Source organism: Bos mutus, chromosome 10 (genome assembly GCF_027580195.1).
Source record: "Bos mutus isolate GX-2022 chromosome 10, NWIPB_WYAK_1.1, whole genome shotgun sequence".
NCBI classification, from domain to species: Eukaryota; Metazoa; Chordata; class Mammalia; order Artiodactyla; family Bovidae; genus Bos; species Bos mutus.
The window spans coordinates 9,175,520-9,201,570 of record NC_091626.1 but is presented as its reverse complement, the minus strand read 5'-3'; the positions used below and the strand labels follow the sequence as shown (position 1 = coordinate 9,201,570).

The 26,051-nt window shown below is 42.9% G+C and overlaps 1 protein-coding gene across 2 annotated transcripts in view; it reads left to right on the top strand.

Moving 5' to 3' along the window:
* Window positions 1–26,051, top strand: part of LHFPL2 (LHFPL tetraspan subfamily member 2) — a 174,459-nt gene that overhangs the window by 62,611 nt on the left and 85,797 nt on the right. Inside the window, exons 1-2 of one of the 2 annotated variants that reach the window (XM_070377258.1) lie at window positions 6,125–6,146; window positions 19,953–20,010. The gene's annotated coding sequence lies outside the window, so the exon portion shown is untranslated. Of the gene's footprint in view, window positions 1–6,124; window positions 6,147–19,952; window positions 20,011–26,051 lie in introns of those variants that run through there. The other variant, XM_070377257.1, reaches the window with a different exon arrangement.

Genomic DNA, 26,051 nt, shown 5'->3' with positions numbered 1-26,051 from the left:
AAGGTCAAGATCAAAAGGATAAGGTGTAATTATAATAAACTAGCAGTTGTTCTTTTTGAAGCAAAAGCTGCTAGGTTTCTCCTTATCTCCAATAAAGAGGTAAGCTTACTGAGTTAAAAAATTTGAAGTGTTCATTAGTCAACAAAAACGATTAAAAAGAATATTCTAAGTCTTAGTATATCTAAAAAGGATATTCTCATTCTTGTTATATTGAAACACCCTTTTCTAGAGCGTTTCAAATAGTAATTGCTGGAAAACACAGTTTATCCTAGATTAGTAAGTGGAGAACCCTAAACCGAGTGGTGGAATAGAATTTAAGGATCAACTTGTTTTTTTTTTTCGTATAAAATCTGGACGTTTCTACGATTGCTTTATTGAATGTGTCTGCCTGCTCTGTTGGGGAGAGGAGCCAGGGAGGATGGGGCCTTGCACAGGCTCCCCCCTGGAACACTTACACACTCCGAGTGGGAGTCTCTTCGCAGGCTTGACTGCCCCAGTGTGTAACCGTTTTGTGGTGACCGAGGAAGCAGAGACAGGCTGAGGCGCCAGAAGCACACCAGCTCTGGGAAGCTGCGTGCCCTGGGCTGCAGATCCTGCGTTCAGACACTGCGGTTCCTCTGTTACGGTCAGGGCTTCTGCAAAGCCAGGTGGGGTAGCCCTCTTCTGTAAATGAGGCAGCGTGAGACTCAAGGGATAACACGGAACAGCCACCTCCAGTACTTGCCTGCTGCTTCATTGTTACGAAACCGTCTCACTTAATCCTCACAGCCGCCCAGTGAGGTGGCACGTTGATGAGCCCGTGTTAGGAACAGCAGAGCTCTTAGAGGTTTGAGTCACTTGCCCCAGGGAAAGGAGACTGAAAGGGCAGCTTTTGGCGGCACGTGGTAATTATGTCCCCACACTGCAAATAGTGAAGCCGGTACTTACCCCCAAGAGTCTGCACTCCAGAGTTGATGCGGTTCCTCCTCCGTAGGTCCTTCAGAGAGGTACAGCCTCAGATGAAAATGGCCTTGCCATCCCTTCCACTTGAAGCTCTGACACTGGGAGCTCGTGTGAGAAGGGTCTGACTGCAGGCCCTATCTGTAGCATGGAGTCGATAGCCTGTCTCTGTGATTGTTGTAAGCGATCCAGGGAGACGAATGCAAGGGCTCAGTTCGTCCGTGATGAGAAGGAGGAGGTTTGTTGTTACCGCTGAGGTCCTCAGTGCTCTTGAGGTTTGAGTTCTGGAAGATTCTGTCTCCCTTGATGCATGGCTGGGATGTTTCTACGCAGAACACTTACTTACTCCTGACCCTCTGGTACTGCACACACCCACAGTGGTTTCCTGGGGGCTAGTCTCCAGGGATCGCAGCTTTAGCACCTCTTTCATCATCTGTTTCCTATTCATTCCACATACCCTCAGGTTCAAACTTTCAAGATTCTTCTACCTCATCAAACCATGGAGACAGCTGGGCCTCTGGTTCTTGCTCACCCTCCTGCCTTTCTAAGGCCAGTGGTACCCATAGTCTCTGTCCAGAGCTAAGCTTTTAGTTCATCCTTGAAAGATTTATGGAACATTTTTGTCCCAAGCAGAACCAAATGCTTTATATCCTTGTGTGTCGCTTAGCCGGGAGTGAATACATTATCATCTTGTCTCGTTTCCTAGAAACAGATACAGACAGGCCCACAGGAGGACCTAAGAGCTGAGGTCACACTGCTTCCCTCATTTGCATTGTCAACGAGGAGTACTTCCTGACAAACGCTACTGTTCTTTTTACCTTCTCAAGAAGTTTTTCATCCTGGCTGTCTTTTCTTTCTCATTTACTTATGGGAAGTGGAAAGAATATAGGAGGCTCTATTCCTAGTTTTTCAGTATTAATCTAAATTTTATGAAAATCCTAAACTGATCAGCTTCGCCCTCCCCAGCTGAAATCTCCTTGAGCTTAAAATGCCATCTCCTTTTTCAAAGTCGCCCTTCTTAACTGCTTGCCAAGAGTTCAGAATCATTTGGGCTGGATCATGTCAACATAAACTAAGACTAAAGATCTCTTATTTATCTTCTAGAAGAAAAGCCATTTTTAAAACTGTCATTCCTTTCAGAGAAAAAAGAGAATGAAAAACTAAGCCATTGATAAGACAGAATAAATGAAAATTTGAATGGAATGGGGATAAAATAAGTTCCCTTATTTTTAATTGTAGGGCTTCTGTTCATGCAAAGTGACCCAGGGATAAAGAAGTAGCCAGTTTGAGTTGAGCTAGATAAAGATGAACAAAAAAGTTGAAAACCATTGAGTTATTTGCCATCTCCTTTCCTGTTATTGCTAATGGAATGGGTTTCTCAACCAGCATCTTCCTTCTGATTATTACAGATGAGGAAGCTTCAGGGACTTACCTGATCTTTTACTTCACCTGAAGATCCCTGTCACAGTCCTTGATTAGATATGCTAAGCTGGAACATAAATAAAGTGTTAAATGAGATTTTTTTAAGAGCAATTTTTTAAGAATCCTAAAAATCAGTCCACTCAGTTAGCCAGTGTAAGTTACGCATCATGGTAGGCATTTCAACTTGGCTCGGTGCTGAAATCTGAAATTATTCCAGCTGTGGCTCGAGTCGTTGCTCTGTTTTGACCCATGGTACCGGGAAATGGCCAGAGAGTAAAAATGGCAAAATCGCTGAAGTTGGGACCCTTCATAAGCCTTTTTGCTTTGTTTGAGGCCAGTTTTCATCCTTTTTTTTTTTTTTTTTAGTGTTAGTAGCTCAGTTGTGTCCAGCTCTTTGTGACCTCATGGACTGTAGCCTGCCTGGCTCCTCTATCCATTGAATTCTTCAGACAAGAATACTGGAGTGGTTAGCCAGTCCCTTCTCCAGGGGATCTTCCCAACCCAGGGATCAAACCCAGTCTCCTGCTTTGTGGGCAGACTCTTTACCATCTGGGCGACTCAGATGCAAAAAGAGGGAGGAAATAAATTACCCTTTGGTACTGAGATTTGAGTTAATCTTTAGTATTATACCAAGTGTACCTTCTCAGAACGGTCTGCTCGAAACACAGCTTTCATGAGTAAGCACTCTCCCAAATCATAGCATCTAGGTAGCAGAGAGCTGGACCTGGAGTCTCTGAGCCCTCACAGTGCTCATGTATGTTACTGATGGATCTCATGATAATTTTACCTTGTTAGAGGACCTGTGGCTAAGAAAAAGCATGATACGGGAAACCTAGCATGTAAGGTGGAGTGGAGAGTAATGATGTCGGAAGCCTTGTACTGAATGATTCCTGGAAGGTGGTTCCCAGAGGAAATTGATGATGAAGTGAAGCTGTTCATATCACCCCTTGATCTCTTAGCAGAAGAAGGTACCCCAGGTGGAGGCAGAAGCCTCTGAAATAAATATGACCCAAGCCATTCCCAAACAGAGATAAATGTTTCAATTTGAAATGGAGCTGCCAAAAGCTCCATACCAGGAATCTTCTTTCTTACAAGAAAATGAAATTATCAACCATACCCTGGTTATGGGTGATCAATTCCAAACCCTGCTAGAGAGAGTCTGAACTCAGCCTCATTTGGACTAGTTGGCAAAAAAGAAAAAGGAGGAGGTCTTACTCCTCCTTTCTGCCCCTTAGGTCATAGATTTTCCCTACTCTCTCATTGCTTTTGAAAAACTCAGTAATATTCCTTTTATTCTTTCTGTGATTGATGTCTTTGTCACAAAGATTATGTGCTGGCATTCCTATCTTTACATTGATCCTGTAAAAAGGTGAAGTGCAAACGACCATGCCAGAGAAGGAACATAATTAATGTCTTTGTGATGCTGTCCAAGTTCTTGAGAAACTATTAGAACTGGATTATCTTGGTGTTTGCCAGTTGAGGTCAAGCCAACAACTCTACTTGTCTTTCTTTCCCAGAGGGCATGACAAGAAAAGACAGAGAGAAAAGTTCAAGGAATTAAAAACAGAGCTTTCATTAGGATAGCATTTGAGGTCAGGTAAACATCTCTTTAGAGTTTCATTGAAAAATTCCAGGAGGCCAAGGGCAAAATCTCCAGAAGACTTGTTTCAAGGAGTTATAGCTCAGTGGAATTTAAAATAATTTAGGAAATTTAGGAAACCTGAGTATGACATTGCTTAGGGGACATTTAGAAAGACAGAAAGGGAAAAGGACACCAAAACCCCAAATTTCTTCTCATTTGAAAACTGTGGAAGGCCTGGGAATGATTTTCCAGAGTGACTAGGAGACACCTCTTCATTGTACACGCGTTTCTTTCCAGAGCCCGCACACTGTTCGTGTATGTTATCGATGGATGGGGTGTTAGTTTTGCCTTGTTATAGGACATATAACTAAGAGAAAGCATGCTGAGGTGGAGAGTAATGATGTCAGAAACCTTGTACTAAAGGATTCCTGGGAGGTGGTTCTTAAACTTGTGAATTTGAGTCACGAATGCAGAGACCCATGGTGCATATAGGGTCATCTGGGCAAGGAGAACAACAAAACGACAAGCAACAAGTCCATCCTTGTAACCCAGGCACGTGTCCAATGTGTGTGGTTTAGCCTGTAGCATGGTTCTTAGTTGTTCACTTCTGTGTTGTTGCAGTTACTAGTTTCAGGGTTCAGATGACATCTTTAACAAGAGCTAAGCTCTTGCTTAACTTTTTTTAAAGTTGAAAGCAACAGTCCCCTTTGACTCTGAAGGAAATTAAACCACAAGTCAGATTACCAGTGGAGACGGTGGAATTTCTGTCCCAGAGATCTTCAAAAGCAGAGCATGAACGTTAGGTCACTTAAGTAAGTCTGTTTGGGGACTAACCAAGATGACACTTTGCAGAGTTCCAAGTTCATAAAACAACTCATGTTACTATTCATATATCCTAAACATAAGGAAAATCAGTACTTTGTTCCATTATCTTTTTAAAAATTTATTAAAAAAATTTTTTACTATAATACAGTTGATTTAACAATGTTGTGTTAGTTTCAGGTCTACAGCAAAGTGACTCAGTTATGCATATACATATATCCGGTCTTTTTTTTCTTTTAGATTCTTTTCCTATATAGGCCACTATAGAGTATTGAGTAGAGTTCTGTGTGCTATATGGCAGGTTCTTAGTCGTTGCCTATTTTATTATATAGCAGTGTGTATATGGAGAAGGCAATGGCACCCCACTCCAGTACTCTTGCCTGGAGAATCCCATGGACGGGAGAGCCTGGTAGGCTGCAGTCCATGGGGTCTCGAAGAGTCGGACATGACGGAGCGACTTCACTTTCCCTTTTCACTTTCATGCATTGGAGAAGGAAATGGCAACCCACTCCAGTGTTCTTGCCTGGAGAATCCTAGGGATGGCGGAGCCTGGTGGGCTGCCATCTATGGGGTCCCTCAGAGTCGGACACGACTGAAGCGACTTAGCAGCAGCAGCAGCAGTGTGTATATGTCAGTTCCAATCTCCCAATTTATCCTTCTGTTCCATTATCTTTTGGCTTCTTAAAAATGTGTTGACTTTTCCATGCCCTGAAATGAGTCTCTCATTTGTCTTGGAATGCTAATGTTGCTTGTGGAAATTTGGGAGTGAGTAGGAGGGAGGAAGAAGGAAGTCCTTTTAGAAGATGACATTCGATCTTTTCAGAGGATGGCACTGGGAGGTCACTTGGCTTTGACAGAGCTGGCTTGCCTGAGCATATTAACAAACTCCCCAAAGAGCGGCGTTTAGCTTGAGGGCACTTCCTGTAAGGAACTGTTGCTTTACTAAATGATCAAGCTTGCTGGCTTTAAACAGTCTATTAAATGAGAAGAGGTTGGTTGGTTCATTGTCTTTGGAAGCTGTTAACTTTACAAAGTTAAGAAGATAGTCTGAAACAAGATTTTTAAATCATCTAGCTCCACTGTCAGTCCATAATGACGAAAATGAAAAAGTCAGAAAGTTGTTTTGTGGCATGCCAAACCACAGTGAGCATAGTTCTGGATGACTTGATGAATTCCCAATGTCCCTGGGGCCCTCTGCTTTCTGCAGACTGCATCCAGCCTAGCCTACCACGTGGTGATGAGCGAGCCTCCCTCCCGCCTGCTCACCTTAAAGCGACACTGTTCATTGGCTTGTGAGCATCTGTAAAAAAAAGAATTAGTTTCTTTAAAAATGGAAGAAGTTACAAGCCATTAAAGGTGCTGAGCAGACAGAAAAACAAAGGTAAAATTGGAAGGGTTTTGTGTGTGTGTGTACCAGTAACTTGTGAAAACATTTCATTCTTTTTAGTGAAGATTTATCTTAACAATTTTAGGAAGGCTGATGTCCTGTGTGACTCTGTTTCTTGGAATTGTCCAGTCAGTGTAGCATGGATTTAATACATTCCTAGGGACCTAGAAATGAAAATATACTACCTTCCCTTTGTCTTTCTTCTCTTTGTCTCTTTTGTTTGTCTTGTTTTCTTGCATAGGCAAAAATAAAGGAGAGAACGCTAAGTTATAACATTTGGTTTTAGTGCTGTTTTCTTTCCTTGTTCCATTTGAAAAAGGACACATCCATTAAAGTAAGACCCTGTGTTTTCAGTTGTTTCTCTCTTTTAACTTTCCATTCATTTGAAGTTGGCTCTGCCATGTGGTGGTTTTCCAGATGTTTGTTTATTTACAGTGAAACCCTTTCTTTCAAATGAAATCTTGTGTTTAACTTTAATATATGAAACAGAGAAAATACAGCTGTTCTTGGGGTCTCCCCTCAGCCTCCTCCCGTCTCCTGGTGCCTGAGGCACAGGTGGGCACCCCAGGGCCCGAGGAACCTGGTGTTTAATCCCCTGGCATGAGCACAGGATTAGGAGAGAGTATGCAGTTTGCTGTCCCCCAGCTTTGGCACCCAGACATTTTTTTCCTCACTTCACTTCTCTGGACTTAAGTTCCCTGTTCGAAAAAACAATGGCTTTGTATCAGAGCATCCCCGAGGTTCTTTCTGCCCTCTTTCTGAAGGAGATCAGCCCTGGGATTTCTTTGGAAGGAATGATGCTAAAGCTGAAACTCCAGTACTTTGGCCACCTCATGCGAAGAGTTGACTCATTGGAAAAGACTCTGATGCTGGGAGGGACTGGGGGCAGGAGAAGAAGGGGACGACAGAGGATGTGATGGCTGGATGGCATCACTGACTCGATGGACGTGAGTCTGAGTGAACTCCGGGAGTTCGTGATGGACAGGGAGGCCTGATGTGTTGCGATTCATGGGGTCGCAAAGAGTCGGACACGACTGAGCGACTGATCTGATCTGATCTGAATAGTCAGCAGTTCCGAAGTGTACACAGAGCTCTGAGGCAGTGAAAAGTTCAGTGACTGAGGAATGCAGACACGGGGAACAAGAGATCTGGCTCAAGGAAGGATTGTCCCCTGCCAGCGTGAAGGGTTCATGTAAATGAGAGCACAGGAACCAGAAGTCATGCAGCAGAAGAAATGTCTCTGAAGAGAGTGTTTTCTGGAGATTTCAGTGAGGCATCCTCTAACACACGGGAGTGGGAGCAGAGGGTGGGGTTTGAGCCAATTGGGGGTTGCTGTTTAACCATTGACTGCAGTCGAATATGCTGGTAAGTCCTTGGCTATTAGAGCTTCCCAGGTGGCTCAGTGGTTAAGAATCCACCTGCAGATGCAGGTTCGATTCCTGCATCTGGAAGATCCCCTAGAAGGGGAAAAGGTGACCCACTCCAGTATTCTTGCCTGGGAAATCCCATGGGCAGAGCAGCCTTGCGGGCTACAGTCCATGGGGTTGCAAAGAGCCAGACACAACTGAGTGACTAAGCACACATGCCCACACTGGGCTGTTCACAAATAAAATGATGTTCCCTCGCTAGAGAAAGTTCTGTCCTGTGTGTGTGTGTGTGTGTGTGTGTGAGAAAATGCACTGAGGCCTAGTTTAAAAATCTGCAGCCAGTTAACACGTTTGGTTAAGAGAATGGGGGTGGTGCGGCCAAGGTCAGGGTTCAGTCATTCGCTCAGTGGGCCAGTTAACTGGGCAGGGCTCTGGAGCCAGACTGTACTTTTAACCCTGACCAGCTGCTCCTCACATGTGTGCCAGGGGTCACAGGGAGGGTCAGAGAGCCTGGAAGGATATCTGAACTCAGCTTTTCCTCCCAGGACCTTGCAGGCAGGTCCTGGTCAGGGAGGGCTTGGCATCTTATCTTGTGGGTAGGGGATGGGGGTTGGGGGAGCACACAGTCTCCATCTTGAACAGCCTTGAGGAAAATCTAAAATACTCTTTGTAAGCCAGGGTCTCAGTGAATTCTGACTGTGGGTCTTTCCAATTTGAAGACAGAACTTTCAAGGCTAAGTTACAGTAGAGATTACTGAAATAATGCTCTATAGTTCTTGTGACTGCTGGCCTCCTACTCTTTTGGGAATTGGGAGAAGGGCTGGTGTTAGAAAATAGATCTGTTTGTATTTTAACCCCTTGAAGCCCATTGTTCTCTGTAGCTGTTCTCATTTCTTCATTGAAACACCACTTTGTAATTAAAATTGAAAACACTTGGTTTTCATCTGTAAAAGAATAGCGTACAGGAATCTCATGAAAGTTGTTTTTAAAAATATGATTCCAGTGCTCACAGTTCCCCCAGAGAATGGTTCTGTATGAATAGATCTTACTACTAATTAAACACGGAACAGTTTCTCTTGTTTCTTAGCATAAATACAGTCATGTATGAAGCCTACGTGGGATTTCATCTTTGCCCAGGGAAGCAATTAGCTTTAACTGTCATTTCTTTTCTATGAAAGATAGAAAAAACAAGTCATCTGAGCTAAAGTATCTCCAACACTTTTTTGAGAAGAGACATGTTCATTTTGGTAAACATTACAGAAGTATAAACCTTATGTACCTCTTAATCTCTGCACCAACCAATCCTCACAGTAAATGGTCCTGCTCTAGAGCCAGTGGTGAAAATGGGTATAAAAGTTAGAGTTTTAAGACATCTGTTGGGTTTTATCCCCAGAATTAATTTGCTTCACTCCAGTGGCTTCCAAAGTGTTTGTTTTCATAGCGAGTGCTTTCAACAAACAAAATTTTCAGTGGAATTTTAACATTTTAAAAAAAGATAACTGCAGAGACAGTGAAGTCCTGGCCGGGGACGCACGCTTGCTCCTCCGCCCCGCCAGCGACACCCCAGAGCCCCGTGCCGAAGGCCCCTCTGCAGCCGCGCTTGGGGCGGGCGCTCCACCCAGTTGCTTCAGCGGGTGTGTGTGGCGGCCTTGGGCCTTTCTTCGGCTCCTTGACTAACTCTTCTGAATGGCGCACTCCTGGTGACGTCCGTTGCCCCAGCACCGACTCTGGGTGGTTATTTTTAGTTAAGCGACAGTTAGTCACAAACTTAAAAGCAAACCACCTAAACCAACCAGTGATTTTTTTTTCCCTGTCCTGAAATTGGACCTTTCCACTTGACTCATCTTCTGAGTTTGGCTCAAATGCCGTATTTGTCACTACTTTTTAGTCTGTGCCAGGAGGTTTTTCTCCCAGTGAATTTACGTTCAAATCTGCAATAACAGTGCTTGTGGCACGTTAGATGCTCGTGTTCACCAAGCTGGTAGGAATGAACTTTTTCCTTTTATGCCTCATTCTGAATAATTGTGTTCCTGACTGCCTGCTTTCCCCTGTTGGAACAACACATAATCATACAGCATTAGTTCACACGGTGGGTAACGCTGGAGTATCTCTTAATCAGACTGATTAGCCTGGAGTAACTCAGAATGCTACACAAGGAAAAGAGCCTCCTGTAAGTATACGATTCTTGAATCAATGCTTTGAGAGTAGAGTGGCACTAAGGATCGTCGGTCTTAGTCTGACGAGTTGTTCGTATATTGCAAAGCATTTTTGAGATTTATTACTTAGATATTTACAATTTATTACTGAGATAATTACAGACAAATTACTTCTGTCTAGAGTAATTTGGCTAAGCCTGGAGGAGACAGACCAGCTATTTCACTTGTACTCACTCCGTTAGTATGCATCCCTGTAAGGTAGATGCTATTAATTTTATTTTTTTTAACTGGACGATAGTCAGCTCCTTCCCTTACTCTGGGATGATCTCACCCTTAACTATGACTTCAGTCACCTCCTGATAATTTCCCAAACTCTGTGGACTGCTCTAAACTCTTCAGTTCCTGCACTTTGCCTACTGGCATCCCCCCTACTTGGCCACCTAACCAGTTATGGTTGGCCCTCCATATCCCTGTGTTTTGCACCCACAGATTCAACCAGCCTTGGGTTAAAACCTGCCAGTACAGAGGGACAGCTATACTTCAAACTTGAAAAGCCTCAATGAGCAGATAGAGGCTACCCTCACGTGATCTCCTTTTTCCCCCTGAGTTTCTTATCTTGATCCAGACATTACCATCTTCCTCTACATGTATTCATCAACTGACGCTGAGAACTCACTCTGTCTCAGGTGCTAGTCCAGATATTAGGTGTCCATATAGCACAGACTCAAGCATATTCAAGGCTTTGCTTTAATGGAGCTTGCACTTTAGTGGACAAACAGCTAACTTAAACAAAATAATAAAAAACTGTATCTATACCTATCTATTGGGAGAAGCGTCAAGAACCTCAGATATGTGGCTGATACCACTCTAATAGCAGAAAGCAAAGAGGAACTAAAGAGTTTCTTGCTGAGAGTGAGGAAATGAAAGAGCCAGCTTAAAACTAAATTTTAGAAAAACTAAGATCATGGCATCTAGCCCCATTACTTCATGGCAAATAGAGGGGGGAAATGTGGAAGTAGTGACAGATTTCCTCTTCTTGGGCTCTAAAATCACTGCAGATGGTGATTGCAGCCATGAAATCAGAAGACAGTTGCTTCTTGGAAGGAAATCTATGACAAACCTAGACAGTGTTTTAAAAAGCAGAGACATTTGTCTGCCGACAAAGGTCCATATAGTCAAGGCAGTGGGCTTCCCAGTGGTCACGTACAGTTGTGAGAGTTGGGCCATAAAGAAGGCAGAGCACCAAAGAATTGATGCCTTTGAACTGTGGTGCTGGAGAAGACTCCTGAAAGTCCCTTGGACAGCAAGGAGATCAAACTAGTCAATCTTAAGGGAAATCAACCCTGACTACTCATTGGAAGGACTGATACTGAAGCTCAAAATCCAGTATTTTGGCCATCTGATGTGAACAGATGACTCATTGGAAAAGTCCCTGATGCTGGCAATGATTGTGGGCAGAAGAAGAGGGCAATCAAAGGATGAGATGGCTGGATGGCATCACCAATAGTGGACATGAACTTGGGCAAACTTCAGAAGATGGTGAGGGACAGAGAGGCCTGGCATGCTGCAGTCCATGGGGTCGCAAGGGGTCAGACATGACCGGGCGACTGAACAACAATACCTGTATATCTAGACATGTCTGTATCTACCCATTCATCCTTTTGTGTGGATGGCTGTCAGGCAGTGGTGAGACACCTGGAGAAAAATACAGCAGGGTGAGGGTTCTGGAGACCACGAGGATGTGTGTTGCACTCTTCAGCGAGCACGGTCAGGGAAGGAGGTGGTATTTGCACAGAGACTTGAATGAAGTGGGGATAAGCCATATGCATATCTGTGATCTGGAGGCAGGCCTGTTAATCCTTGCTACTCAAGGACTGAGTCATGACCATTTTTTTTAATGTTGCCCGAGCCATAGCTTGTAACTGGATGTACTTAGCCAGCAGATGGATGTACTTGGACCTGGGAACCAGATAAGGAAATAATTACTACCCAGTGTGCTGGGTGTGGCACAGTCATGCCTAGAAGTCTGCATGGGCTCTGAGAAGAAGCAGATGGGAAGAAGGCAAAGGCAAGAGTACGTTTAGAGTTGGTCTCACAGAAGATTACACTTGAGGTCGGTCTTAAGCAGAGTTCCATGTGTGGAGTTGGCGGGTAGGAGCATATAGAGGTAAATAGAGACTGATTTGGAAGACATGACATCAGATTTGGGGTTAAACCAACCCACCAAGAAGGGGAGCACAGCACTGTGACTTGTGATGGGGAGTTGTCAGCAAACTTAGGTGACCTGGAAATAGGTGTGTGTTCTAAGAGGATAAATTCGTTAATCTGACCTTGAATGCTGTCCTTGGGAAAGAACAAAAGGGAAAAAGAATCTTAGGTTTTCCCTTTATCCCTTTCCCAGGTAACCCCACACCAACAATGTTCCTTCCCTACATCCCCCTTATCCTGTGTCCTTTTCTGACTTTTAAAGACAGCTTCAGCAAGGATTCCTTATCTGAGGCTATTGCAGAAGCCTCTGACAGCTTCACTGGAAGATCAGTCATTATGTGTTTTGAGAATAAACTCTGCTGTGTCATGCCCCCAGGAAGGGACCTGGTGACCCCGGAAGCTGAGGGAGGAGGGGCAGGGCTGACCTTTGCTTCTGACCCAAAAGTCTGGGGAGGAAGGACAGGTTGGCTCTCTTAAGTGAAGGGACATGGGCTCTGGGGTCACTCACTGGGAATGGGACGAATGTGCAGTGGGGACCCTGCTGGAACGATCTGGCATCTTCCATATGCAGCTTTGGCTTTATTTTGGTTTTACTGTGTTTGCCTTCCTCTTCTCTCATTTGTCAGGGCAGGTTTCCGCCACCTCCCACTTGAAGTTTTGTTTAGAAGGCTTTATACAGAGATTCCATGACAAGAATTCTGGTGTAATAATCATTTTTATTCTTTAATACCAAATTTTGCATTTCTCTGTGGCGCTCAGGTTCCCCTGCTCAGATAAGCAGAGCTGGTTGACGAGCTCAGATCCTCAGCATGCCTCCTTCCCTCCCTCCCTGGAGCGCAGCTGCTGGGCTTCCTTCTTCCTTGTGGGCTGGTGGTTGTCGTAAGCAGGCCCTGTTACACGGCTCCTCTGCCAAGGAATGTTGGGATTGACTTTTATTGATGTTATACTGTATGTTACTGTGTGAGATTTAGTGCCATCATAAGCTTCCTAAGAATATTTTATCAAAGGTTCATGTCCCTTTGCTTTGTTGTGATATGGATTTTTACAAATTTCTCGAAATGTTTGTCCCTGAAAGTTATGAAAGCTGTGTCGTACGGTTTTCATGCAGTTAATGTTTGAAGTGACTTTGTTCTCCAGCCTTCATTCAGAGGGTGTCCTCACTCGTGCCCTGGTGACCTTGTCTGTGGTATAAATGAAGATCCTTTTCATTGTCTGTGCACCACCAAAATCCTGTTACCTGCTCACCAAGGTCCAAGGTTTAGCAAAGCTCAAAGCCTTTGATTCTGAAGACGGAAGCGTCAGGTTCTAATGCCAGCAGTGACCCACGTACATTGTGGTGTAAGCCACAGTTCCCAGCCCTTCCTGCAGGGTCTTGGAGGCGTGGTTCCAGGGCATCTAGGCAGACGGTTGCCAGCAGCACATGAGAGGAAGTCCTTTCCTGGAAAGTAGCAAATACAGCCTCGTTTTGGTCCCCTCAGTGCCTGGCAGATGCTTCCCCAGGTGCCCAGTAATTTCTGGGTGGAGAGTGGATAAAATAAAGGACAGGTAAATGCTTCCATGCACATGTAAGATAATGAAAAGGGTAAGTATTTAAGCTGGGTTTTCAAAAGCAAACTATCCTATCAGTAGAGCTGTCTTGCTTAGAGACAGTCTCCTTTTCTCTGATTTCTTTCCTGTGTTTTTGGGTAATCGCAAATCCTTTAAAGGAAAGGCATTTCCAGAATGGTGAGCTGGCCTGTTCTGATGGTGTAACAGCCTCAATGAGCTTCACTGTGCCTCAATGAGCTTCACTTCTGTGATGGCAATGCCATGTGAGGATCTTCGAGAAGCATTCCTCAGGTCAAACAGGCTCATTCCTGGACTTCACAGGGTTTATCATTGATGGCCAGCCTTGGAGCAGTGTCTTTACCTGCTGTACATATGCCTTGGCTTGTGTGAGTCCATATTACCCTCTTTGGAAAGCTTTTGAATGAGTAGACTTTCTTTATTTTGAGTTTAAATCTTGGCGTCTGTTTTTCAGAACACTAGTCTGTTATTACTTAAGGCTTATGCCCGGATTTGGAATGCAGGCTGCTAAGAAATGTCAAACAGAAAGGGCTTGTAGCACTTAGAGCCCAAGTTCGTCATGGGCTGCCTTTTGGCCTGGCATGTGCCCTGGGCGTGCTGTGCTCACCTGCCCACCTGTGATGACTGGATCTGTCGGTCTGAAATGATCTGTTCTTGAACAAGTGATGTTGGGTTATTTGATGAGGTTTGCTCATTGCCAGTGCCTGACTATATTCACAACTGCTTCTCTTTTGCAAAATGATCATATGCCTATATTCAAGTTTAAAAAATAAACAAGAATATTAAGGGTAGTTGTCACTCAGAGGAAAGTTTTTCAGAATTAAAGAGCTCTTTAATTATGTACACACTCTCCTCCACCACCTGTATTCTAAGGCTATTCCAGGACAGAAGACATTCATGGAGGTTGGTCCAGACATTGATTTTTTCTGTTTTTGATTGGAGGATAATTGCTTTAGAATATTGTGTTGGTTTCTACCATACATCAACACAGATCAGCTGTCGGCATATGTCTGACCCCTCCCTCTTGAAGCTCCCTCCCATCTCCCACCCCATCCCACCTCCTCTGGGTTTTCACAGAGCACCAGATTGAGCTCCCTGCGCCACACAGCAAATTTCCACCGGCTGTCTAATTTTACATATGGTAATGTATATGTTTCTGTGCTACACTCTAAGTTCATCCCACCCTCTCCTTCCTTCCTGTGTCCACAAGTCTGTACTCTATATCTGCGTCTCCATTGCTGCCCTGCAAAGATATATATATATGTGTGTGTGTGTGTGTATATATATGTATCAGTCCTGGAATATATATATATATCTCTCCATATAAATGCATTAATATATGATATTTGTCTTTCTTACTTCACTCTGTATAACAGGCTCTAGGTTCATCCACCTCGTTAGAACTGAGTCAAATGCATTCCTTTTAATGGCTGAGTAATACCCCATTGTGTACATGTACCACAACTTCTTTATCCGTTCATCTGTCGATGGCCCTCTAGGTTGCTTCTGTGTCCTAGCTGCTGTAAACAGTGCTGTGATACAGACAACTAGTGTGTTGAAAATGTGCCCACTTGAGGACCACCCTGCGAGGCCAGTGTGGCATTGCCCCCTGTTCCTCCCATGCCCTCTATGTCGTCTGGTGCCCCTGGGGCTTTCTCCTCCTTCTGGAATCCTGCTGACACCTCTGCCTGATCATCTTCTCCATGCTATAAACCCAGTGTTCTGTCTTCCCCCATCCTGCTTTTTCTGATGACCTGTGGGACATTTTCCTAATGCAATCATCCAGTGGTTTACACAGTAAACATTCCTGAAATGTGCCCCCTGCCTTGTGCTATGCTCAGTGTAGGAGATAAAAATCCCAGTAAGCTAGAGTTAATTTTCTTCACAAGGAGCTCCCGGTCTGGTGGATTTATAACTGAATGTTGGGGAATGACCGACAGTCACGTGAATGGACATAGCCTGGCTCTGCATGCGTAGCAATAGCAGGCTTGGCGGGCAAACCTGTCGTGTTCAGAGGCAGTCTAATTGAGTCTCACTGGTTGCTGGCTCCTTGATAGGCTATTCTGTGGTGCCCAGATATTTTAAACCTCACCCTTTAAGAGCTTCATGTTGATGTCAGGACTTTTGAATTGAGTCATTTCTCCTTCCTTAAGAGTGAAAGGAAGCTTCTGTGATGAACATTTGGCTTATAGTCTGTGAGGTCTTTGAAAACTTGAACTTCAGTCATTCACTGTGTGGCTGAGTGATGGGGCAGGCATTGGAGAGGTTCAGGTTCCCAGCATTTCACACGATTTAACACAGTCCAGCCTTTGGCAATCTGCCACCCTCTCTACTTGGTAGACAGGTTATGAAATTTGACACTCTTACATCTTTCTTGGAAAACCTTGTAAGTTCAGCAGTCCTTCAACGGTTGACCCATTTCTGTTAAATTCCTGTTGTCAGACCCAAGTGTGAGGTTATCTCAGACCTGTTGTCAGAGTAGTCAGTGCATTTCATTGACTTTTTAAAAAAAACTGTCAGCCTAGTCTTTGAGTGACAGTTTATACTTTGATGCAGAAACTGGACACTGCTCTTTTTGTTTACTATGCTGCCAGCAACTTCCTTTAAAATGTGAACCGAATTCCCCAAGCATATATTATATCAACATAGCACACTAAAGTAGGATTTGGACAATTCCTTTAGCTGACACATGGAAGCAGAGCCTTAGAGAAGTGTGTCTACCAAAAATGCAGAGAACTTCTTTAGTGAGCTAAGAGGGATGCTCTGTGAAATAGTAGGGGTCTTAGCATATTTTGCTTTTGGCTAATCTCCTTTGGTATTCACCTCCATGCTTCACATCTTTGGGGGCCATCGTCGCCCCTGTCCTTGATAAATTAAGTATGATGGTTTAAAAGCATCAGGCCTTGGTTGTTGCAATGTTTCTTGGTTGGAAAGACACTGGACTTGGGAGTCACAGGTCCGAGGTTGGAGCCCAGATTCTAGCATTTACTGTGTGATTCAACTTAAGTTGTTCAGATTCCTACTCTGTAAAGTGGGGATGATAAATAAGATCTGCTCCCACCCCAACTCCAGCGACCTCTACTCCTACTGTGGATCAAGTGAGCAAATGAATTGCAGAGTGTCCTGTAACTTACGCAGTACTCTGCTGTGGGAGCCCCCTTCTCACCAAGGATGGGTTTTGTGAACTCGCGCAGGGCCCCTGAAATGCCTCTTTCTGCCAAGGACAGTTACTGAGGCTTTCCCTTCTACGGGTATCTGTGCTCACAAGCAGCTGCCTCTTCACCCACCCAGAGGCAGCCTGGACCTCGCTGGGACAGCTGTTTCTGATGACATTCTTTCTTCAGTTAAGCTGAAACCCAGACTCCTAACTTCCAAGATAATTTACACTTCTTGGTTCTAGTTTTACAGAGTAACACAAAACAATTCAAATCAGTGCATATGTCAAGTTGTAGAAATTTATAACTGAGAAGGGGTCTTAAACTCAGCTTCCTGTTTTTGGCAATTCAATTCAATAAATAAGAGCTGGGGCCTGTCACGTGGGTGCTGGCTCCAGCTCTGAAGGCGGCTATTGTTTCTACTCCTGATCTCCGGAAGTGGAACCAAAGGGCAGGGGACCAAATGGGGATGAATGGGAAGGAAGAACTTTTAACTCCTTCATGAGCAAAAATATAGTGGTTTAATTTTTTCTTTTTTTTTTTTTTTTTTAAGAATTATTGCTAGAAGAAATAATACCTGCATTTATTGGGCTAGGAATAATTGAAATAGCTCAGAGGACTATTAATCTACAAGTGGACTTCCTGATGAGCAGTGTGACTTTGAGGAAGTCAGTCATTACTCTTCAGAATTAGTTTCCCTCAGGTTTAAAATGGGACTAAAATTTTCTGCCCTGCCTATATTATATAGCTGTTAGATATGATAATGTATATGAATTCAAATACTCACTTCTATACGCCATGTAACTCTTGGAAAATTCTTTAAACTTCTCTTTGTCTGCTTCATCTTTTAAAAGAGCATTGGTTAGAACCTACTTTAGAGTTTTTGTGAGAAATAAATGAGTTAATTTCCATGAAGTACAATAGAGCAGTGCCTGACAGCTAATGTGTAACACATTAAATATTTTTTATGAACTTTTGAGGGCTCTGATATAACATTTTTTAGTCTACTGTACTTTTTAAAAATAGCATCAAAAATAAAAATAGACTGTAACATCTTGTTTACCAAGCAAATGTAGTAACAGAATTGGCATCGTTTATCTTTCTGATCACTTTGGTAATTTCACAAGATGTGACTTGGTTGTCAGAAAAGCTTTATCATGATACTAAAAGCTTACTCCCAAATACCTTACTTCTCTGGACCTTAGGCCAAATTTATGTATTACTGAAAAAGCCCTGATGCTGGCAATGATTGAAGGCGGGAGGAGAAGGGGATGACAGAGGATGAGATGGTTGGATGGCATCACCGACTCAACGCACATGAGTCTGAGTGCTCTCCGGGAGTTGGTGATGGATGGGGAGGCCTGGCGTGCTGCAGTCCATGGGGTCGCAAGGAGTCTGACACAACTCAGGGACTGGACTGAACTGATGTATTACCGGAGGTGTTTTTTTCTTTGTGGTGAGAGTTTGGAAAACTGTTAAGTGGGGATTGGGATGGTTTTCCCAGGGCACTAGTAGTAAAGAACCCTCCTACCAACGCAGGAGACTTGAGAGACTCAGGTTCGACCTTTGGGTGGGGAAGATTGCTTCAAGGAGGGCCTGGCAGCCCAGTCTAGTGTTCTTGCCTGGAGAATCCCCTTGGACAGAGGAGCCTGGTGGGCTACTTTCCAGGGTGTCACAAAGAGTCAGACGTGACTGAGCACGCACGCACAAGATTCAACTCTGCCTTTTCTTCTGTCAGGGCCTCCAGAGCTCTGTCTTAACTGGCCAGAGCTTTGCTTGTGTTATAGTAACAAAAGAGATTTTTAAATGTTAACTTTGATTTGAAAGTGTCCTAATTCAAGTATTTTTGTAGCCCATTTCGCTTTTAGAGATAATGAAACATTGATCAAGAACTTCATTTCTAACAGACCCATTCATAATAAGCCTAGTGGCTTATTTCACAGAAGCTATTTCCAGGTAAAAATACTGATCATGACTTCCCATGATGTTCCCTGAAGGGGTAAAATTAAACTGTGGGAAATGCTTGGAATTTAACTAGTAACTAACTTATAAAGAACCTTTTAAAGAAATCATAACTCCCCTAAGCTATTATATAACAAAAGACCTTATGAGTTCAGAATTCTTTTATGCGTGTATTTGTCTTAACTGAAACCCAAGGAGTATTATTAAGTATCTTCAAGTTTATAACTGAACTAAAATGGTTTCTTTAGACTGAGGAGGCTTTGAGTCCCATGCTGGCTTTTCAACCTCAGGTCCAGTCTGGGTTAGTGTTGATGCTGCGTATATTAACCTGGTTATCTGGATATAAGCTTTTACTCATATACTGTATTATGTTATAGTCCTACAGGGCATGATTAGGGTAAACATTTTTAAACATACATAAAGCACAGGTTAATTTTATCTGATAGTCAATTTCTTTTCCAGACTTTTACATAAAGGTATGTCAGATTTCTATCTGGGGAGGTGATGAATAGACTACATAGAGAGAAAGAGGTGCTTTCAAGGGACCACATGGCAGAGTGAAAAGGGCATGATTTGGAAACCCTGCTTTTCAATGATACTGGGAAATTTCTCTGCTTCTTTCATCATATGTTAATGGCCACGCTCTGTGTCTGGAAAGGTTATAATCTGGTGCCACACAGTCCTGGGTGTACAATAAATTCCCAACAAATGGCAACTGTGACATTTTATATTAGAAATTTGTTCCATTTATGTTTAATATTTCAAAGCAATGCTGAAAGACATTTTGGTCTGTTTTATGATCGTTTTAATGGGCTTATAATTTTCTAAGTTTACCTGAAGACTTTGAGAACACCAAAAGGAATACTTGATTTTGAGATAAACTAATTAAAAATCCTTCTTCTATTTACTTTATTAGACTTTTAATGACCATTTTTCCATTTCTCCAGTCATTGACATGCTAGTGAATTTAGCTTTAAAAGAAGTCAGCAGAGTAAGTGAAAAGGATATAAAGTGCTGCCAGGATAGAGTCCTCATGTATGCTTTTTCTGTGTCATCCTGTAATTCATTTCTGGATTATCTGGGCCTCTTGTGTGTGTTTGTAAAGTGCCCTCCGCAGGCTGTGAAGGACTCCGTAAAGTGCATGTTCAGGGACCTTCCTCACTGTCCTCTTAGCTTTTCTAGTTCTCCAGTGGCTTGGATCTTGTGTCAGTGCATCAGTGTTTTTAGGAAGGGGTGGCTCCTTTGTAATACAAGCAAAACTTCATATGCATCCCGGGGACCTATATTTGAAACATCACATATTTTAATGAGATATAAAATTGCAGGGTAAGTCTTCCTTGTGTGTTTAAAATAAAAAGTAATTCTTTGTTCAATTTGTTTCTCCAGGTGGCAGTTTTCTGAAGTTGCTCATTGAGACTTCTCAGCATTCCTACAGATATAATAGGTGAGTCAATGAAATCAGATGCCCTTTCCAGGTGGGTAGCAACTTACTTCTTGAAAGAGGTACAGTGTTTCAAACTTTTGGGCCCTAGTTTTTTTTATTTTTGTTTTTTGCTAGATACACCACTTTGATGGACATACACGAATGTTGTAAAGGACTCTGTAAAGGTTCATAAATGCTATTAAGTTTAATGTTGTAAATTCCTTACTTCAATCTGACATGGTTTGTTCTGTCACCATTTATAAACAAGTTTCAGGGCTCTTTATAATGGGAAAAGCTGGCTTTAAGTTGTCTTTCTTTTTGAGCTTCTCTGTGGACCATTCACCCTTTGTTATCATTTCTCTCTGAAAGGGGAAGAAGAGATGGCTAATTCAAATTACCCAATTGTATCACTTGAAGACAGCTTGGGTAGAGAATCTGCTTAAATAGAAGTTGAAAACAGTTGACTAACAATAAACGATTTATGATTAACTCTATAGATTTTAACTTATAAACATCACTTTGAGAGAATATTAGTAACAATACTGAAGCTGAGAAACCTCCTACAATATGCATTCAATGAAATCAAGGCAGTGGAATAATAATCATCCTCAAAGACTTTCTCTAGCCTGATTCTCAGAGGGCAGCCTACAGGGCAGGTCCCTGGCCTCTAGGAATCTAATGCCTGATGATCTGAGCTAGAGCTGATGTCCTAATAATAGAAATAAAATGCACAATAAATGTAATGCATTTAAATCATCCTGAAACTATTCCCACCCCCACCCCGGTCTGTGGAAAAATTGTCTTTCGTGAAACTGGTCCCTGGTGCCAGAAAGGTTGGAGACTGCTGCTCAAGGGTCCTTGCTCTTGTTACTGAACTTCCAGGTAGGACTCAGGCCGAGGAGCCAGTGCTTGGTATGTATTTGGGGCTGACTGACACCCTGCCCAGGAGGGTCCGCTGTGTGTAGGGGATTTGCGGAGTATTTTCACAGATATCATCTCATTTGTGGAAAGGTTATCTTTTTAGTTTTCTCAATTCTGGAGAAGGAAAAATTGCTGTTAATATCATGAATTGAAGTACTGATTTCTCAAATGTTTTTAAAACTGTCCTAAGGACTGCTGGTTGGGTTAGCTGGGGAAGCTTGGCTTGTTTTTCTGGTTCTTTGTTTCTTTAATGGAAACTGTAAGCTCTGATGAGTTATGGAATTATTTGAGAAAAGTTCCTGCTCGTGGGAAAGCCAGGGCTGACCCAAGACAGGTGGATGTCCTGTTGGCATTTTATCAAACTGATAATCTTTAAATACCTGCTCTGTATTTATTTAGTGGGGGTGGGAGAAACTATTAACAAAGACTACTAATGAAAAATACATACCTCTTCCTGAATGTTGAAAATAAGGGATTTATTACCTGTGCTGTTCTGAACCAGGTGTTCAAAAACCTGTTTAAAAGCTGGGTGATAATAACAGTCTGCCATGCACTGCTCAGATCCAGGTTTGCAGAGGCCTGCCAGCCAGGCGACATGGGGTTGGTGGGTGTGGGGCCTGCTTTTCCTCATATGGCTCTACGAGGGGAATATTCTCAACAGAGACAGGCCTGTGCTGCTGAGGAGTGTTTATTTCCATTCAGAGGCACTGTCTCCTTGAGTGAAAACAGGTCTGGTTGCCATTTTGCCCGTTATGTAAGGAGTCGAGTGTACCCCCAACTTAAGTGGCTCCATGTTTCCGAGGTATTCAATGATGATTTAATACCCCTCTGTGAGTTGTCACTCTGGATCAGTGCCAGGCTGGCCTGTTCAGTCCAGCTCCGGGGAAAAGCCAATTCCATTCTGCCAGTGCCTTCAACAGCTAAGTTGTGTATGCCCTTGAAATCCCTGTCTCTGAAGATTTAACCAGATAAAACCAACCTGCTGTGTATCTCTCTTTTTCTTTTTTGAATTGTGGATTCATCCTGTATAAATATATAAAACATTACCAAATCAGGGACATAAGAACAACCACTCTGATTAACAGCATCTGAATTACAAAGAAATCTGATCCTGCCTTCTGTTACCTGTAATCAGTCATGTTGTATCAGCTTGGTGGAAGGTTTCTCTGAAGCAGAGAGTCTTTGTGGTTTGGGGAGAGCCTTGACATCAGGAGGCCCTAGGCTGAGACTGTACCTTGGCTGGACACAGATCTGGCTTAGAATTCCAGCTGTGGTGCGAGCTGGCCATGTGACCGAAGACAGGCTTCTTAACCTGATGGAACTCTCATCTCTTCATGTGTGGATATGACTTCCTTCCAAACTGGTTGGGAAGACTGAACGCAGCAAAGGTGGCAATGTGTGTGGGTACACAGTAGATGGCAAGCACCCTGGGCCTGGCTCCTGATACCAGATGTCTTAGATGTAGGGTGAGGAGGTCAGCTCTGCCAGACAGCTCCCGTGCCTCACTGGTAAAGTGAAAGCAGATCCCCACTCTGTTCTGCCCTGCCTACTCCAGGACAATTATGCAGAGCCTTTGAAAAGTAGAAACTTAGGGTATATGGTTGGAATGAGGGGGTTTCTAATGGCAGGCATTTTTTTTTCTCAATCTAGTCAGAATTTCTGAGCTTGAATCCTAGATCTGCACTTTATCATTAAGTATATGACCTGGAATAAATTATTAACACCCTCTCTGGCTCTCACCTCATCTCATAGGACTGCTGTGAGATTAAATGATTATGTGTAGAGCAGGGTGTATGGAACGAGTACCTAGTGAATCTCAAGAAATATGCCAGTAACTTTGCCGGGATCCTTTTAGAAAGGAGGCAGAGAGGCCTACTCAAAAGAATATCCATGGTTTTAAAACATCTCCAGTTTGAACCTCAACTTTTTGAACTGCCTTTTCTATCGTGTTATGTTAGTCTAGACCAGGGAGGATCATCTTTGTCATGAATAGACTGAGAGTGACTATATCCTGCCACGTGATACTCGCTCATTTAGAAGGGGGGAGCGGTGGGATTTGTTCTTCCTGGATTTTCTTCACAAGTAAACAGATCTTTCCTTGTCCAGGGGAACTCTTACTAGAATTGACCAGATAAGCAAAGTGAAAGCTCTAGATCTGTATTGTCCAATGTGGTGGCTGCATCTGGCTTTTAAGCAATTTGAAATACGGCTAGTGTGACTGCCACACTGAATTTTTCATTTTATTTCATTTCAGTTCTTTTACAATTTAGAACTGATACTCAGTTATTGGTAAGCTTTTATGTATTTGTGGGAACAACTGGGTGTCTGCTTTTCAACTGTGAATTTTATAAATCTAGATTAAGTGCTTCTGAGGAAAATTTAGCGCCTGAGTTGAGATGTGCTGTAAATGCAAAATATATATTTTGAAGTATTAGAAAAAAAAAAGTCAGCATTTTAATACTTTTTATATTGATTAGATATGAAAATGATAATATTTTGAGTTAATATTATTGCAATTAATTCCTTTTTTTTTAATGTTGCACCTAAAATTTCAAAATAATGTACTACGTGCTCACATAATTCCATTGGACGATGCTGCTCTAGATGATCCTTGAAAGAATTGGATAATTTCTCATTTATTAAGTGAAGTACAAGGTTTTCCAATAGACTGCAGATTATGAAAGTGGCTTTTTTTTTTTCTTCTTCTTCTAAGGTATTGTTTATAGTCTACCAAGAAACAAGCTTAGAGGAATTTTTTAAAATACTTAAAATTGGAAAGAGAAAAATGGCACCTAGCAGATATGTTATCTGTACCGTATGTGATTCAGGCTGAGGCTCTGTTTAGACATCTTGGCTGTAGTCTTTCCCCTCCACCCTCTTATGAAATGAGGTAGGGAGACACTTACAGCCACCCACTAGAATATGAACCCAAACACTGTTTTTCAGCTAAATATTCTCCTTCTTTGATGACTGTTGGCTCTACATATGATGCTAATGGCTTGTTCCCTGGGTCACATTTTGTCATGCCCCAGGAGGTCAGTTTAGGAACTGTCATCCGGGAGAAATCCGTGGCTTTTAGTTACCTGTAGTGACTAGCACGCTTCTCTTACTGTCGTTGTTTAGTTGCTCAGTTGTGTCCAGCTCTTTGCGACCCCATGGACTGTAGCCCACCAGGCTCCTCTGTCCGTGGGATTCTCTAGGCAAGAATACTGGAGTGGGTTCAATTCAGTTCAGTCACTCAGTCGTGTCCGACTCTTTTCAACCCTATGGACTGTGGACTGCAGCACGCCAGGCTTCCCTGTCTGTCACCAACTCCCAGAGTCCACCCAAACTCATGTCCATTGAGTTGGTGATGCCATCCAACCATCTCATCCTCTGTCGTCTCCTTCTTCTCCTGCCCTCAGTCTTTCCCAGCATCAGGGTCTTTTCAAATGAGTCAGCTCTTCACATCAGGTGGCTAAAGTATTGGAGTTTCAGCTTCAGCATCAGTCCTTCCAATGAACACCCAGGACTGATCTCCTTTAGAATGGATTGGTTGGATCTCCTTGCAGTCCAGGGGACTCTGAAGAGTCTTCTCCAACACCACAGCTCAAAAGCATCAATTCTTCGGTGCTCAGCTCTCTTTATAGTCCAACTCTCACATCCATACATGACCACTGGAAAAACCATAGCCTTGACTAGACGGACCTTTGTTGACAAAGTAATGACTCTGCTTTTTAATATGCTGTCTAGGTTGGTCATAGCTTTCCTTCCAAGGAGTAAGCATCTTTTAATTTCATGGCTGCAATCACCATCTGCAGCGATTTTGGAGCCCCAAAAAATAGTCTGTCACTGTTTCCACTATTTCCCCGTCTGTTTGCCAGGAAGTGATGGGACCAGATGCCATGATCTTAGTTTTCTGAATGTTGAGCTTTAAACCAACATTTTCACTCTCCTCTTTCACTTTCATCAAGAGGCTCTTTAGTTCTTCTTTACTTTCTGCCATAAGGGTAGTGTCATCTGCATATCTGAGGTTATTGATATTTCTCTTGGCAATCTTGATTCCAGCTTGTGCTTCATCCAGCCCAGCATTTCTCATGATGTACTCTGCATATAAGTTAAATAAGCAGGGTGATAATATACAGCTTTGGCATACTCCTTTTTCTATTTGGAACCAATCTGTTGTTCCATGTCCAGTTCTAACTGTTGCTTCTTGACCTGCATACAGATTTCTCAAGAGGCAGGTCAGGTGGTCTGGTATTCCCATCTCTTTCAGAATTTTCCACATTTTATTGTGATCCACACAGTCAAAGGCTTTGTCATAGTCAATAAAGCAGAAATAGATGTTTTCCTGGAACTCTCTTGCTTTTTTGATGATCCAGCAGATGTTGGCAATTTGATCTCTGGTTCCTCTGCCTTTTCTAAAACCAGCTTGAACATCAGGAAGTTCACGGTTCACATATTGCTGAAGCCTGGCTTGGAGAATTTTGAGCATTACTTTACTAGCATGTGAGATGAGTGCAACTGGAGCGGGTAGCTATTTCCTTCTCCAGGAGGTCTTCCCAGTCCATGGATCAAACCTGAGTCTCCTGCTTGGCAGGCAGATTCTTTACCACTGAGCCCCTGGGAAGCCCTGTAACATTCTGAACAAGCAGATAAAGTGATTGCCTAACTTACTGGACATATCTAAACCTGAATGTTTAATTCTGTTTCTGTACCAGTTTAAGACGTTGCTAAAAGGCATTTTTCTCACTTATTCAATAAAGTAATAGACATAAATAGGAATTTGAAAGAAATGAATAAAAGCATTCTAACACAAACGTTAGATAGTTTCAACAAATATTTAGCCAGGAACTATTCAGAAACTTAACTGTACTGGTCCTGTAGTACCAGAAATAGAAAGGGAGTAAGTGCTGGCTTGAAGTTTAGTTGTACTAGTTTTGCATGAAACATGAGAAGATAGTACAATTAAAGTGATCAATATTCTGTCTCACATTTATGCCCTTGGTGACACTGAAGTGTATTCTAAGAGGTGGGGGAGGAGGGTGTTAGATTCATCATCATACTGGTCCAGTTTATCCTGGCTGTGTCACAGTGGGACAGTACTGGGGTTTCCAAACTTCTCTGATCGTGTCCCTGTGTAGTCAGTGCCAACGACAGCA